Source organism: Panthera uncia, assembly GCF_023721935.1.
Source record: "Panthera uncia isolate 11264 chromosome B3 unlocalized genomic scaffold, Puncia_PCG_1.0 HiC_scaffold_1, whole genome shotgun sequence".
NCBI lineage: Eukaryota > Metazoa > Chordata > Mammalia > Carnivora > Felidae > Panthera > Panthera uncia.
The window spans coordinates 93950785-93966789 of NW_026057582.1; positions in this window are offsets into that span (position 1 = coordinate 93950785).

The window sequence follows — 16005 nt, forward strand, 5'->3', positions numbered from 1 at the left end:
CCAGCAGTTAGAGAGTCATTAGATAGCCAAGGAAAACATGGCATCTTTTTTTACTCTATCTGCCAGGGAAGCAGGAGGACCTATTGACCCAAGAGATTTTAATATTCATTCAGTGAGAGGCTTGCTTCCAAGTTGCCATATAAAATGGTGGCTGTAGGCATCTTAATAACAAGTCTTAAGGTTTATGGGAAAAGGTGTTACCCAAAGAAGCTATGACATGTGGGAATTAACAGAATTTGTGCCTTTTTGGGAAGGGATGCTGGTACCTAGTGGATGGGCTTTCGTTCCAAAAATCAGGAAAGCTGGTATTAAGACATCAATTAGCTTATTAGCTTGTTGTTCATAGATGGGAATTAGGTAATAGATTTTATGGCTGCTGAAGATTTTGTGCAGTTTTATTTATTTATCTTTAGAGTACACAATGAGGGCCAAAGAGTGATCCCAGATTATTCAAAACATCACACAGTATAGCTGTGTTCTTCTGAGAGGGCTGATGTATCTGGTACCTGTAGATGAGCTAAGAAAAACTTGAGCGCATATGCCTTGGCTGAATGGTCCACAAAAGCTTTGGCTTCCAAAGCCTCCTAGTAAATCATGCAGAGTTTGAGACTTTTGTGAGTCTGAGAAAAGATAATTTTCACAAAATATGAGGAAGGGGCAATGTGGTAACTTGTCTAGCCTGTTTTTTTCCTCACATTTATTTTATCAGAGAGCTATAAAGAGTGGGCCACATGTATAAAATGCCAAGTCTGGGCTCTAATATAAAAACTTGAAGGGAATGTAAAATCTTTAAATTTGAGGTGTAAAATAGATTTTTGTCCCTTTTCTCTTTTATGCAGGTGTTTCATGGCAGACACATAAAATACCTATTTATTTGTAGCATTTTTTCCCTTTTATGCTATGCTTCTGCTTAGGTTTGGGGGAGTTCATATCAATATCAATTTCTTTGGAGGGAAATAAAACTGACCACCCTTGGTCTGGCCTTACCCAAAGGGATCATTTCTATCTACCTCCTCTGTTTTGCACAGTTTCTGAGGGATGTGTATGTGTGTGCCTGCGTGTCTGTGGGTACTTCCCCCTCTGCCCAGCCCTGAGTACCCCAGTGGAGGCTGTGTGTCTGAGCAGCAGAGTTCTCTCCCTGTTTTGATGCTCATCTGACTGCCTACATTCCTGGGGGCCTCCAGCCCTGCATGCCTTGGTGGCTTGCCCAGTGTGACTCTGTAGTGCCAGTGGGTCTGACCCTTTCCTGGTGAGAAGCTCTTCCCAAGGCTACTTGTCTGAGTGTGATGCACTGTCTGTCTCCTTCATTATGTCTCCTTCAGTGCCTAGCATAGAGTTTGGCACGTTATAAGAGCTTACAGCATATTTGATGCTGAAACCTACTCTGAGAATTAATGCTAGAACTAAACCTTTATCAGCTTTTTTTGTTTATCCCCAAGCATCTAGAGAAACCTAGCACATTCTTCCCCTATTCTGGTAAGAAGTATTGTTTCTCAAAGTGTGGTCACTGGACCGGCAGCATCAGCATTACCCGGGGACTTGTTAGAAATGCAGAATCAGAAACTATAATTTGGGGCCCAGTAGTCTGGGTTTTAATAACCCCTCCAGTTGATTCTGATGCAGGCTCAAGTTTGAAGGAAATGTTTTGAGGTTTTTCTTGTTGATGTAGCATTAATGGGGCAATTCTCAAATATCCTCTATACATTAAAAAATAATTATGTTTTATTTCCTAGCTGTTCAAATATGGTTTTTTTGTGCTTTCCTTCTGAAAAACCTGGAAGCAGGGGGACAGACTGTGTTGAGTCAGGCCTGCCTGTTTTGTCTCACTTCAACCAGTTAAGGCCTTATTCACAAATAGAGAAATGGTTATTTGGTGTAGCATAGTTTGAAAGGATACAAAGATGTCTCTCTTTTTTGCCGAAAGGTGATAAACCTAATGTTCAGTCTTTGACTATTAATCCCTCTACTATTAGATACTATTAGATGACAGATATCCCTGGGAGGGATAACACATTAAATTCTTAATGAAGTATATTTTATTAAAAATGGGTTTGTGGCAGAACCCTGGTGTCCCAGGCCTTCCATTCTAAGCTTCAACAGTTTGCAAGTGATCTTGAAGATTCATGACATTTAACTGTACATATTGTAATGGGAGTCAGTCACATCCCTCTTTGGTGGGAGAGTCTGGCAGACTACCCAGAATCTTTATCTTAAGGCATCTTTAAGAAAAAAAATCTTTTTCATTTTGTTCTTTTCTGTTAAAAAACAAAAAGGGAGAAGGGATAAAATGACATAAGCCTAATGGGACTGTTGTGAAGATTAAATGAGTTACCACGTGTGATCCACTTCGAATGAGGCCAGATAAATACTTAACACATTTGAGCTATTATGACAGTTGTCTCCTTGTTCCTTTATGACTCTTACTAGAGTTCATTCCTATTCTATTTGGAGAAATTACTGCTACATATTTTGCAAATTGGCTGCTGGATTTATGCATTTGAAGAGTCAAGATTTTGAGGTAGACCCAGATCTTCTCAATACCAACAGTGTGGATTCTGATCAGCTGGCTAGCATGGAGGACAGGACAGTCTAGGTACATTGCGAGATGGGGGTGAAGGTTGGAATGCTACTTGAAAGGGGAGATAGGCAATGAAACGGGAAGTGAGATGGAAGGGAGTATTTGTCCTAAAGATAAATTTTGCTGGAGTGAGATAGTATTCCCATCTTTTAGGGAAGAGCTCAAGTGATCATTTTCTGTCAGCAAATAGAATTTCAGCAGAAGGAAGTGTCAGATGAGAGGTATGTGCGGAACCAAGCACAAAATCCAGGAGTTTAGGGTAACACATTTAGACCATGGGCCTAAACAATAGGAGATTTTTCTACACAATAGTTAAAGGTTGCAAGGATGTCCTTTCATATCCCTAGAATTCTTTTAGTGAGCTTAGGATGGCTTGCTTCCTGGTGGGAGCAAAATCCCAGGACGTCTGCCACAATGTATTACTTAATGTTCTCTGTTTCTCAAAGGTTCAGTAAGCAAAAGGGGTTATTCTGAGGAAGCTGCTGGGATGATGACAGGAACAAACACCTCGATGTATAAATTTGAGACCTTTAACCTCTCAGCTGTCAAATTTCAATATTTCTGGTCACAATGTTAAATGCACTCTAGTATCCATTTCAGAGAGCTCTGATGGAAAAATCAAAGTTTGCTTTTATATTTACACACTGTTAGTAAGTTGTTAAAAGAAGAATAAAGCAAGTTGACTGCCAGCCATATTTTGTATTCGTGGCTTTACAGCTTCAGCATAATAAACCAGAACCTCTATTTTCTCTGTAACTTACAATGCATGCTCCAAATGACTGAGTGTTACTGCTAGCTCTGTATCCCCTACATTTTAAGGATGATAAATATAGCATGTTGAAGGGAAAGTTCAAAATCAGGACTATGAAAGGTATAGAAAAATATGGGCTAAAACATGACATTAAGACCTTTTCATTTAAAATCAAATGTGTGGATGTACATGAAGGACACAGCATGTGTGTGTACACCTTATCTCTCGTTCCATCATGTGTGTGTAACAATCTAAGGCATACTATTGGAATGGATAACAGGGAATTCATATTCCGTTATGTGGATGAACTATTGCCTTTTGGTAGCAGGGCCATGTTTTGTTCTATCCTGTGCAGTTCTGTAGACACATCTTCCATCATAATGACCTTTCTGACAGCAGATGAGTGGGGGGAAAATGGTTTGAGGAAACCATTTTCCTTTCCTGCAGTCAGTAATAATTACTTGAAGCGTGTGAAAACGATGGAATGGGCAGACTTACCCAAGGATCCATACTGGAAACTTCCTTTGAGTCTCTCATTTTATTCTTTGTCAATACATTTGTGCAGAATGGAATGGTTAAATTTTATTTGTTTAGAAATCTGTGAAGCTTAGGAATTATTCAGTTGCACAGATGTTTTCGGGTGTCTTTCTGAGACTTTCCAAGCTGGATTGACCTGAGCCCATGCAGGCTCCACATATCCATTTTATGTGTATCTCTGCCCTACAGGGCACTGCAGCCCAAGCACCGTGGAAAGGGCCACTGTGGACCACTGTGGGCCACTGCAGAGAGAGTTGACCGTGACAAGGAAGCTGTGCTTCCTGTCAGGACATGCATCTGAGGAATATGAGTAATGACCACGAGCCTCTTGGCCTAATCCATGCATATCGGAACACTTGCTTATTGACATATATAAATCCATTTCTGATATTGGTAAACTAAACTTTTAGAGGAAAAATCAATGTGGAGAATGTGTCCAAATTTGCAACAGTGGAAATTATTCATGTATGTCATGCCTCTCAGAGAAATAACTAGTGATGGCAGTGGTGCCCAAGGAAGTACCCTGCTTTTTCAATGTTAGTATTTTCTTCTAGATGTAAACAATAGTTTTTGATAGGGACATCATCAAATCAAATCATGTCCTTTCTTTTATAACCTATTTTATACTTTTCAGTTGGTACTGCCGTCTGTTTAGTGTGTAACTTGCACCCCACATGCAACTTGTCATTCATATCAGCACATGATATCTACTCTTCTTATGTTAATATGTCATATGGACACATACAATTTTCCTTGATAAGACTGTAAGCATCTTGATGGCACAGTCTGCTTATGGTGTCGCAAACAGTGCCCCATGTGTCTATGGCTATCCCAATGGACCTGTCACCTCTTGTTTCAAATTTTTACCTTTGCTTGATTCTCTGTTCCTGTTCGGGGTTTTACATCCTGGAGCTTCTGTTTCCTTCAAGCTTGTGTTGCTCTATCCAGGGAAACAGTGCTGTACCCAAAGCACTATCAACAAAGGTGTTACATACAGTCATAGACTTTGATGAAAGGTTTTGGGGAATCTGAGGAGTGGTACATCACTGCACAGACAAGTTAATACATTAAATAAATGTGGTCAGCATCACTGACTTGAAGTTTTCAAGTCTTCTCCAGAGCCAGGAAGCTCTTTGGCCACCTCGTCTTTCATCCTCTGACTGCTACTAGATAAGTTTTCATTCCAGGCCACTTATCTCTTTTCTCCTCTTTTCCCAGGTCCAGGGCCCTCAGTCCCCTTATCTCTTGGGATGATCCAGGAAGTTGGAAAAGAAAAAGTCAACTACTTTATTATGTAGAACAGATTAGCTTTCTCTTCATTTTACAATAAGCCTGAGTCAATAAACATGGATGTAAATGACTTCAGTACTTGTGGAGGTGATATTTTGAGGCAGGAAAACATTGTAGCTATTCCTGTTCCATTGAGGTGAAAGCTGGCCCTGCTGTTGTCCTTTCAAAGTCTAAGCTATTCCTATTGCATTTTTTACCTCACTACTTTATTTAGCCAAAGATTTAGCAGTTATATCATGGGAGTACTGAAATATCCCATGACTTTTTTCTCTGTATGCATGAAGCTGAGTCAAGAGGGAATGAGAAGGCATTTTTCTTTTTTCTCTGAGGGGATAAGGAGTGGAGCACTCAAGCAGGAGAGATTATGTTTGTACATGCACATGTATATACCACAGAATCTCTTATCCAAGCTCCACTTAACCTGCTTCTCCATTCACTCAAGGACTTACTGACTGAGCCCAAGGCCCTTTGAACTCTTGTAGCTGGTAGGCTGGCTTTCAGGACACTCACACCAGGTCAATTAATGTTACCAAGCACCTGTTGTGTTTGTTTCCCAACCTGTTTATGCCACTTGTACTTATCATTGTAATTACATAATTCAATTAAATATCACAACTCTTACATAATTGATGAAGTACCAATATAAAAATTAAAAAGAATTGTTTCTACTAAAGCTAATCTGAGTGCTTTGGAAAGGCTTGATAATATCAAGTCTCTGTAAGTTTTTTGTTTTATAAAAAATGTGGATGAGATGACTGTAAATAACTGGAAGAAATCATAAAAATCTACAGATCATATAGATGCTTTGTAATCACCTTTAAGTTATTCTACTTTAAAGAAACAAATTAGAAGTTGTAGTTGAAGCATAATGAGTATAGTGAACATAAGCAAGACTTTATAGAATCCTAATCAGAGGACCTACACTTCACTCTTGGTCCTATTACAAAAGATTAACAAATGAATATATAGATATGTTTTAAGATTAAGTAATAATGTTTAAGGTATGAACCTATCATTAATTTTATTTCCTTCCTTACCAACTCTCTCAGTTAATCACCCATAGGGTTGTTGCCATGATGTGAAGGCTACTACTCTATGTGCACATACCTGGAACACAATACAGGTAGAACCTCAGTGTGTTTTGGGGTTAATCTCACACCATTTTACCAGGGTATTGGTGGAGTTTTTAGACAGGGGTATCCAAGGAATTGCTGTTTTATTTTGTTTATGTATCTTAATGTCTCAGACTGACTCTGGCCTTGCCCTGATCCAGATGACTTTCTCCACTCTCTAGTCCACATTAGACTGGTTACTTGTAACAGAGCTAGTATAACAACAATGGAGAACACTCAATATCTGCATTAGTAATTATTTCAAGTTTAGTTTCTAAGGGACAGACTTTTAGCTTATGCTACACAGGTTTATAAACTGCATCCTTAGACTCCAAGTTATTTGTGTGCTTAATTACTAACTGTAAAATCCATGTAAATGTGAGAGGTGTGACTTCACTGTGGTGTTAACAGACAGTTGTTGAATCTCTTCAAGGACTAAGAATGTAGGGTTTTATAGATTTTCTTGTCTTTAAGAGGGAAAAGAAATGTTGTATGGCATAGTTCTCACAGTTGCTTAGGAATTTCTTGCCGGTGGATTGTTGTTTAATTTTGTATTCCTATACTTCAGTGGGTTATACAAGCTCTTTAGCCAAGTTCCATTACGTTTTTTTTTTAAATTTTTTTCATTTTTTACAGGACTTATTACTCTCTGACATTATTCTATATCTGTCAATCTTCCTTTTGTGAATATGGAGTCCAGTGAAATAGGGACTGGTGGTTAAGTATTCTCAAGCTGACATTTGGTACACATTTGTTAAAAGAATACAGCTGTGGTAAATGACTTCAAATAATTGAGACTTGGTTGTTACTAGTTAATAGTTTATCTTTAAGAATTTTCATGTAGTCCCTTCTGTTGTAGTTTTCAAATAACATTGGTCTGGGTGACATCTGCTTGCTCTTCTGGAATTGTTTTATTTGCATAACTCTTAATGAAACAAAAGGAGCTTATTTTATCAATCAGAATTCTTCTTAGGAAAGATGCCACATTTATTTGAAGGAAATGCTTTGGTGGAAGCTTGGGGTAAAAAACAGACCTTCCAGAGTGGACCTGACGGTGAAAGTGTATGTTCTGCATGAAAAGAGAGGGATATCCTGTCTGTTGCTCTGGAGAGATGATGGAAGAAGGACAGGGAAGGAATGCAGGATGAAGGGGGCCATGAGAGGCAGGCTGGAAGGCTGTAAGTACTTGGTGTCAACCCTTCCTCTGACCTTACTTGAAAATCTTCAGTAAGATTTTAATTCACCAAATGCTTGGGTTGGAATGAATTGTATGTGTGTGTGTGTGTGTGTGTGTGTGTGTGTGTGTGTAGACTGGCTTTGGAAAAACTTATTTATGGGCTGAGGTTTGCACTAAAATCAACACAAGTGAGAACTGAGACAGTGTGTGTTCTGCTGGGTTGTGGAGTAAGAGTTACACAAGGCAGAGAGTCCTGTATGCTCCCTGAAGCCACAGGGAGGCCTCTGGACATTAGGAGGCCAAAGACTGGGGCTTAGTCAAGTTTAGCTAGCTTTCTGAGGGACAGAGGGAAATCGTACGTATTTGGTGCAGAGATGAGCATATATCAACAACTACTACACACATTTTTTGAAAGTGGTCATTTGGGTGAGTAAAGAAAACTGTCTAGTTCAGAGCTCCCTGTGCTTCAGCTGAGCCTATCATCAGCCAGAGACGAATGAATCAAGTTGTCAAGGTACAGTTGTCCTCCTGCTCCTACTCTCTGAAATGGCTGGCCTTTCCTCAGGTTGCTAAGTCAAGGTGCCCCTACGCTCCATGGCAGCCACCTTTAGGCATTTTACAAAGTTTAACATGATAGTTTTTCAGAGATGTGTATTTTTTTAAATTGGCAAAATTTTTTAAAATTTAAAAAATTTTCTAAATTTAGCAGAAAGGCTTGACTTTCTTGATGGGTCTCCTATTGGTTGTTAAAAGTGAAGTGAGCATTTTATTGAAGAACTGACTTCAGTGAGTCAAAGTTGGGGTATTATCATCTAGGGGAAGGCTTTTCTAAGGCCATTTAGTACCACACTCTTCAAAGTAGATTCAGAGCCACTGAGTTGTAGAACTGCAAAAATACTTAGGCATGGCTTCCTCGTTTGTGCTTTTCAGAGCTTTTGTTCTCATTTCTGTTATTATAATTATCACAGAGTATTATATGTAATTATCAGAGCTGTCTTTCCCTTATAGGAAGCTCCTTGAAAGTGGGGACAAAATCTTATTTATCTTTTTATCTTTGGCACTTTGAATGGGACTGGACCATGAAACATGCTCATTAAATGTGGGTGGAATGAATGAACAGAGAGATGGGCCCAATCTCCTTATTTTTGAAAGGACGTTCAGACTTTCCTAAGGACACAAGTGAGTCAGTGGCAGAGTTAGAACTAGAAATAACTTTTCTGACTTAAGTGTTCTTTCTTACATTCCCTTTTCAAGAAATTTACTTGGAATTGAGTCCATACCTTGTTTCCTTAGAGTCTTCCTGGATCACCTTATTTAAAATAGCGACTCCTCAGTCCTATCATCTTGTCTTGTCACTTTCTATCTTATTTATTTTATTTTTCTTCATTTATTATCACCTTTCCTTCCTTCCTGCCTTCCTGCCTTCCTGCCTTCCTTCGTTCATTCCTTCCTTCCTTTTATTGTGTAGTTTCTTCTACTAAGAGTAAAGTATTATAAGAACAGGATTTTGTCCTCTTGTGAACTACCATATTCCAAGTATTTATAACAATGTATGAAACATAGCAGAACTTAATAAGTATTTTTTTCTAAAGTTTATTTGTTTTCAGAGAGAGAGAAAGAGCATGAGTGGGGGCGGGACCAAGAGAGACAGGGAGAAGCAGAATCCCAAGCAGGCTCTGCACCATTAGCACAGAGCCTGATGTGTGGCTTGAGCCTACAAACAGTGGGATCATCAACTGAGCTGAGATCAAGAGTTGGATGCTTAACTGACTGAGCCACACAGGCACCCCAATATTTGTTGAATTACTTTGACTATATGGGTTTAGGGAATGCAAAATAATTTAATAGAACCCAAGTTTAACATCAGTAGGAAGATACATCTGTTACATAGTGTTTGGTATTAGAAAGTTTATACCTCAAATGATGCTGGCATGTATTCTACCTGGCTTTTGGCCTGGATTCCCTTCTGAATATGGGTAAGTGGGCATTGAGCAGCCTATTGCAGGAGTATTGTTGGGATAATTCTCAGTGAAGTTAATTTTAGGGGTAGAGGTAACTGAAGGCAGAGTTGAATGTCAGAGTAGCCTTTGTCTTCGTATACCAGTGGCATCTGCAGAAGATGAGTGATGTACTGTTTTTTAATGTAAATTCTTCCTTCCTTCTTTCCCTTTTCTTCCCTCCCTCCCTTCCTCCTCCCTTCCTCCTCCCTTCCTTCCTTCCTTCCTTCCTTCCTTCCTTCCTTCCTTCCTTCCGTCACTCTGGTAGAAAATGTCAAATAGCAAATACCATCGTGACAATTTTCCTTATGCACACTGCACACCAAGCTAGGTGGTTGATGGAGAGGAATTGAGGTCCCAGGAATGGCTTGGAAGAAGTGGAAACAAATAAAATCTGGGTGGAAAGCAGCTTTGTAAAGAGACAGTTACTTTCTCTCTCTGCTGTTCATACCTGACAGAGCTACAAATAAGAAGAAATTGTCCCAATTATGCCTTCCTTTCCCACTCTCTCCTTGGTTCTAGTATAGCCACTCAGTTCTTAGCTGGTGGCTTCCAAGGCTGCCAGGTCACAGCTGTGGACATAGCTGCCAGGTCACACAAAAGCTGTTGAGGAAGCAATGTACCCAACCTCACTAGCCTGATGGGGGAAGAGTGAGCTGGGATTTGGGGCTAAGACCTGGTAAGGCTTCCCCAGCATCACTACACAAGGATTGACTGTGAATAGCTGCTGAGATTCCTTTCCTCCTTTTTGCCTCCATCCCTAAAACCTGACAAGGATCTGTTCTTCAGATTTACACAAATCTAGTTTCTATTGCTTTTTTGGGCTCATTTTACTGTTACTCATCAGTTAAGGTTGGTCTCACATATGACACATATGTGTCTCGCATAAAACAGGAGGGTATTACTCAAAGATAGTTTAGTCAGTATTTTTTCACTGTGTACATAGGTAGTTAAAAGTTCTGTCATCCAAATTTATTTTAACAAACTGTAAGTCTCCAGTACTTTAAGACCACAGCATTGGGTGATATATTCTAGTTGCTAAGGACATTAAATTAATCCATAGTTTTGTTTTGTTTACCTACTGTATGTGTCTAACACTGAGGTAGGAATCTTAGTATCCATGAATATCTCCATTCAGCAAAGGGGTTCAAAAGATCATTGAAACTTGGGTGTATCCTTCTCTGTATTCCCCACTGGCATAGGATTAACCTATATCTCTGTTTTATACCTGAGAGAATACATCAATGCACCTTTGTGCCTTTATTCTTACTAGCTCTTCTTGTCTGGAATGTCTTCTCTCTCCTTTCCTCTGGCCTCCAACAGAGATATACAAACAGTCATTAAAATTGTATTTGTTTTTTCAAAAGCTAGCTCAAAATTTACCTCCTTGCTAGGCTTTCCTTGGTATTCCAAGGTGGTAATCTGACTGGAGATGCTGGAACCATCCCTCTTCCCCAAAGACTGTAGGCATTGTGACAGTGTGACAAGGTTGCCCAGTTGGTCAAAATCCCCAACAGTCTCTTGGGCAGTGACTAAAGCAGGTGTTACCTACTAGGTCCAAGGATTGTCTAAGGTCTGGCAATAGCTTGGTCCCACAGATCAGGTCAGTAGGGTTCAAAATAGGCTAAGTCTCAATTGGACTGGTGAAAATCAGCCTCTCTTGAAGGTGCACCCAGTCCTTCTATATGGGACTGCAATTTTTGTGGTATCATAGAATTTTGTGCCTCAATTAAAACACACTCCAGTTTCAGCATCATTTCTTTTCCAGTGTATCATAACATCCTTGAGAAAAGGGAGAAGTTCTTAATGTTTTTCTTCTTCATAGTGTTTTATACACAGTGGTCATTCAGTGTTTGTAAGAATGAATGTAAATAAAGATAGGATCCAAGGATCTGCTGAAATCCTTTGGTGCCCCCATTGGGACATCTTTTGTCCTGTGCTGGGTATTAAAAAGCCATGGAAGACCTAGAGGTGTCACAGAGCTGATCCTGGGTACAGTGGTGAGGCAAGCTTATAAGGAATGGTATTGTCTTCATTTTTAGAAACTTAGCTTCTGAGGTCATATCTTTGAGTTTGAGACTGAATCTGAACAGGAACTGGGACTCTTATCAAGAGTGAAAAAAAATCAGAGAGGATGCAGAGTTTATAGATTTGGAAAATTCCCAGCCTATCCATATGGTAAAGAAATGAGAAAGTATATTTGGAGAGAACACTAAAGGGGAGGCCAGACCACCTTTGATAAGGAGATTAGTCAGCCATCTAAACAGAAGCCAGGAGCTGTTGTTCAAGGCAATGGAAGAATGCAAAAGAGGGGCAGCCAGTGCCTATGGGGCCTCTATAGGCTGCCCAGTACTCCTCATGATCTCTGCCCCCCTACTCCTTCTCCGTGTTCCTTGGCACCCCATGTGCCTCTTTGGTAGGCCCCAGTGCTATGTGAGCTGTACCTAGAAGAGCCATGGGAACATAGCTGCCTCCATTGATAGTTCAAAGGATGGGGCCTTCAGGCAGAGCCTAGGGCTCCAGTGCTGGAGAGTTGTGGGGTACAAAGCTGCCTCAGGGCAGGGATGCCCAAAGCTATGGTGCCTAACTTGTGCCTGGTAAAGCTACAGAGACAGGGCCACCATCCAGTGGATCTGAGGGTAGGATTTCTGCCCCATGTGCCTGGAAGGCAGAGTATCAAGTCAAGGAGGATTGTTCTCAAGCCTTAAGAGCTCTTGGAATTTGCCTTGCAGTTTGGATTTACTTGGGGTTTGTTACCCCTTTCTTCTTTCCTGTCTCTCTCTTTTGAAATGGCTGTATCTATCCTAGGCTCATCCCACCATTGTATTTTGGAAGCACAAAGTTATTTGGTTTCACGAGTTCCCAGCTGGGGAAGAATTTTGCCCCAGGATGAATCATACCTTGAGTCGCATCCATATCTGATTAAGATGACGTTTAGATGAGACTTTGGACTTAGACTTTAGAGTTGATGCTGGAATGAATTAAGATTTTTGGAGCTATTGGGATCGAATAAATTTGTTTTGCATGCAAGGACATGAATTTTGTAGGAACAGGAATGGAATGATATAGACTAACCGTTTATATCATTCTCAAAATTCATATGTTGAAAATCATAACCTTCAATATAATAATATTAAGAGATGTGGGAGGTGCTTAGGTCACAACTGTGGAGCCCTAATGAATGGGATTTGTGCCCTTATACAAGAATGTTCCACAGAACTCCCTTTGCTCTATCCACTATGTGAGGACACAGCAGAAAGATGGCTGTCTATGAACTGGGAGGCAGGCTCACACCAGACATGGATCTTCTAGCATCTTGATCTTAAACTTCTTAGCCTCCAGAGCTGTGAGAAATAAACTTCTTTTGTTTACAGGCCATCCAGTTTATGGTTTGTTAGAGCACCCCAAATGCATGAAGGCATCTTCTTAAATGGACTTTTTTAATGCTCTCATCGACTGTGGGTGCTGTTCTCAAGGATCTTAAGAGTTTTAAACCAGCTCACATATAAGTTTTTGACTTGTGGCTTTGTATAAACTTCTAGAGTCCTATGTTGGAAGATGAGGGACAGAGGAGAAGCAATGCCTCTTCCTTGACAATCGCAAATACCTGAAGAGAGATAAATGACTAAGAAGTCAAAATTGAATTTTGTAAAAATCTTATTTAATTAAAAGCTAGCTATTGAATACTTTAGAAATAAGAATTCACTTCATTAAAAGAACTTGTCGATTTTTCAGTCCTGTGAAAGTGCTATAATATTACCTTGTTGTTTTTATTTCCATCCTGAATACATATTTTTTCATGCTTGGATAGGTTCTAACCACAGAGTTTCAGAAAAGTAAGCTTCTTTGAAAAAGGGGTGTGTGTGTGTGTGTGTGTGTGTGTGTGTGTGTTGACTTTGCCATATAGATGATCATCTTGTACCATATATTTACTTTAAGAGCAAAATGTGTGTATTTGTTTTTTGAAGATAACCCTTAGACACAATTGCTTCCTAAGCATATGCATTTAGCTGAAAAGATAAATGTATGGTCAGAATCCCTTGCCCACCTCTGGTTAAGAGTTTTTGTTAATGGTGTTCCAGGTAAAGGTCCTGTTTGCTTTAATAGCTCTTATCACTACTTAAAAATGAATGGCAGTTAGGTATTGTCCATATGGAAAAAGCAGCCTTTTTGTGATGAGTGCATTTGGGATTAAGATGCATCTTTATTATCCTTTTTCTTTCCCCTTCCTCCTTTAATGGCTCATTGAGTTGATTTAGCTTAGCTCTTCAAGACCACCAATAAAGTTATTCTGGACTCTTCTCCCACTGTGGGATTCTTTGAACCTTTCTGTGCTTTTCTGTGGGCTCCTATAATTGGATAAAGCATATTGCTAAGACTTCTTGTCTTTTTTTTTTTCTAAAATGTAAAATATCCTAACACTCAGACACATATCTACATGTGTGGATCAGTTAAGCAGCAAATTGGGAGTACAGCTGACAGACCATGGGGAACAAAGCTTGATCTAACAGCCAATTTAGGACGAGCAGGTCAGAGCATCCCAGGTGGAATATGTGGGCTCTTGAATGTTCTAAATATTCAGAACATCTTACCCTTCCACACTCTTTTTTTCACAGTTGACATTATATTCAGAGGTGAGATAATAATAAGAAAGCCTTTGGAGAAAGGCTCTTGAAACAATAATTCAGAAGTTTAAAGTACAGGTAAGTTCTGAATTCTCATTACTGTGATAATAAAGCACTTAAGAAATTTCTACTTGCCTATGTCAATGTGCTAAATGTTGTAGGTCTTCTAGAAAGATTGCCCTGATCCCTGGAATTTCAAATAACTCATTACCTTCCACTCCCCTTCCAGGGAATAGTTTACCTCTCATTATTACAAAGCTATAATACCATCTTCATTTTTTCTCATGGGTATTGAGACTCTTTATTGAGACTTATTTGGTGCTTTGTGTATCTTGGATAGCTGTCTGATCTGGATTATAAATTCCTCCAAAGGAAATTTATAAGACCTCAATTCTAGTAGGAGAATAGAATTAGCTCCATTGGCTTAATGCTTTCTGATGCAGCAGGGAAAGTGCAAATTTGATGGTAGATTACTGAACCATTGGAAAAGAGGATCCTTTGGATTCATATCATCACAGCTTCTTTTTCTTGATACTTGTCCTGTTTCTCTATACACATATTGAATTGGAGGCCTGTATTTAATAGCATGTTTTAGATATATTATGGAATAAATGGGTTGTTAAGTGTCACACAAAAAAGTAAAAACTAGGCATATACTCATCTGTGGGAACAAAGTCTAAGGACCAAGCCCCTGTCTTCATGGATGTTGCATAGTAATAATAATTATGATGATAAAAAAATTTAATATGCTATTCATTAAATAGTATAAGTCAAGCATTGTGAATGTGTTTTCAATCTGCTAATGTCATTTACTTCTCACTGCAACTCTATGGTCTAGGTACTATTATTAACTCCCTTCAGGAGAAAGTAAATTGCAATTGATGAAGATCAAGTGGCTTGCCCAAAGTCACCCAGGCTATGAGTGATGGGGCTGGGATTGGAACCCTGGCTGTCTGGCTCCAGACAGAGCTCTTTCGCTTAACCACTAGATAACATAACTGTATTTTTGTCAGTGGCATTGAAATTATATAATCTGCTTTACAGAAATAAAACCATGTATGGGCTGCTGGCAAGCCCTAAGTTGGACAGCATGGTATGATCATTGAAGAGCTCAAGCTTTAGGATCAGGCCACAGTAGAATACAGTTCTGCCTCTTAGAAACTGGGTGACTTGGCTGATTTATGTAAGTTCTGAACTTTCATCTTGGAAATAGGGAAGAAAATAATAATAACTGTCTCACAGGGTGCTTCTGAGGCTTGAATGGGATAATATATACAAAGTACAGTAAAACCTTGGTTTGTGAGCATAATTCGTTCTGGAAACATGCTTGAATTCCTAAGCACTTGTATATCACAGTGAGTTTCCCCATAGAAAATAATGGAAACTCAGATGATTTATTTTACAACCCAAAAGCATTCATATAAAATGATTACAATACTCTTATATAATACCAAATAATAAAGAAAATACACAATATAAAGAAAAATAAATTAACCTGCACTTACCTTTGAAAACCTTTGTGGCTGGTGTGAGGGAGACAAGAGAGAGGAGGGTTATTGTATAGGGTGACTTTCACTATCACTAATGGAATCATTGCTGTCTATGTTCTCAATGGAATCTTTCTCTTTTCATGCAGCTTTAACAAGGGGTCTATCTAATGACACTTGATTTTGCTTCTTTTTGAGGATTTTGCAGAAATGTGACATTGCATTGTCTTAAACAGATTCATTGCTCGCACTGCCACAGCCTTATTTGGGTGGTGCTTTTCTACAAAATTTTGCACTGTTTCCCACATTTTACACATCTCCCTAATCTCATTTGAAGTAATGGATTCCTCTGGCTTTTTCTACTCGTTCTCTGCAGATGAGACCTCCTCCATAACCTCCTGCTATTGCTTGAGATGCAGATCCATCAGTTTGTCGGTGCTCAGCTCCTGGC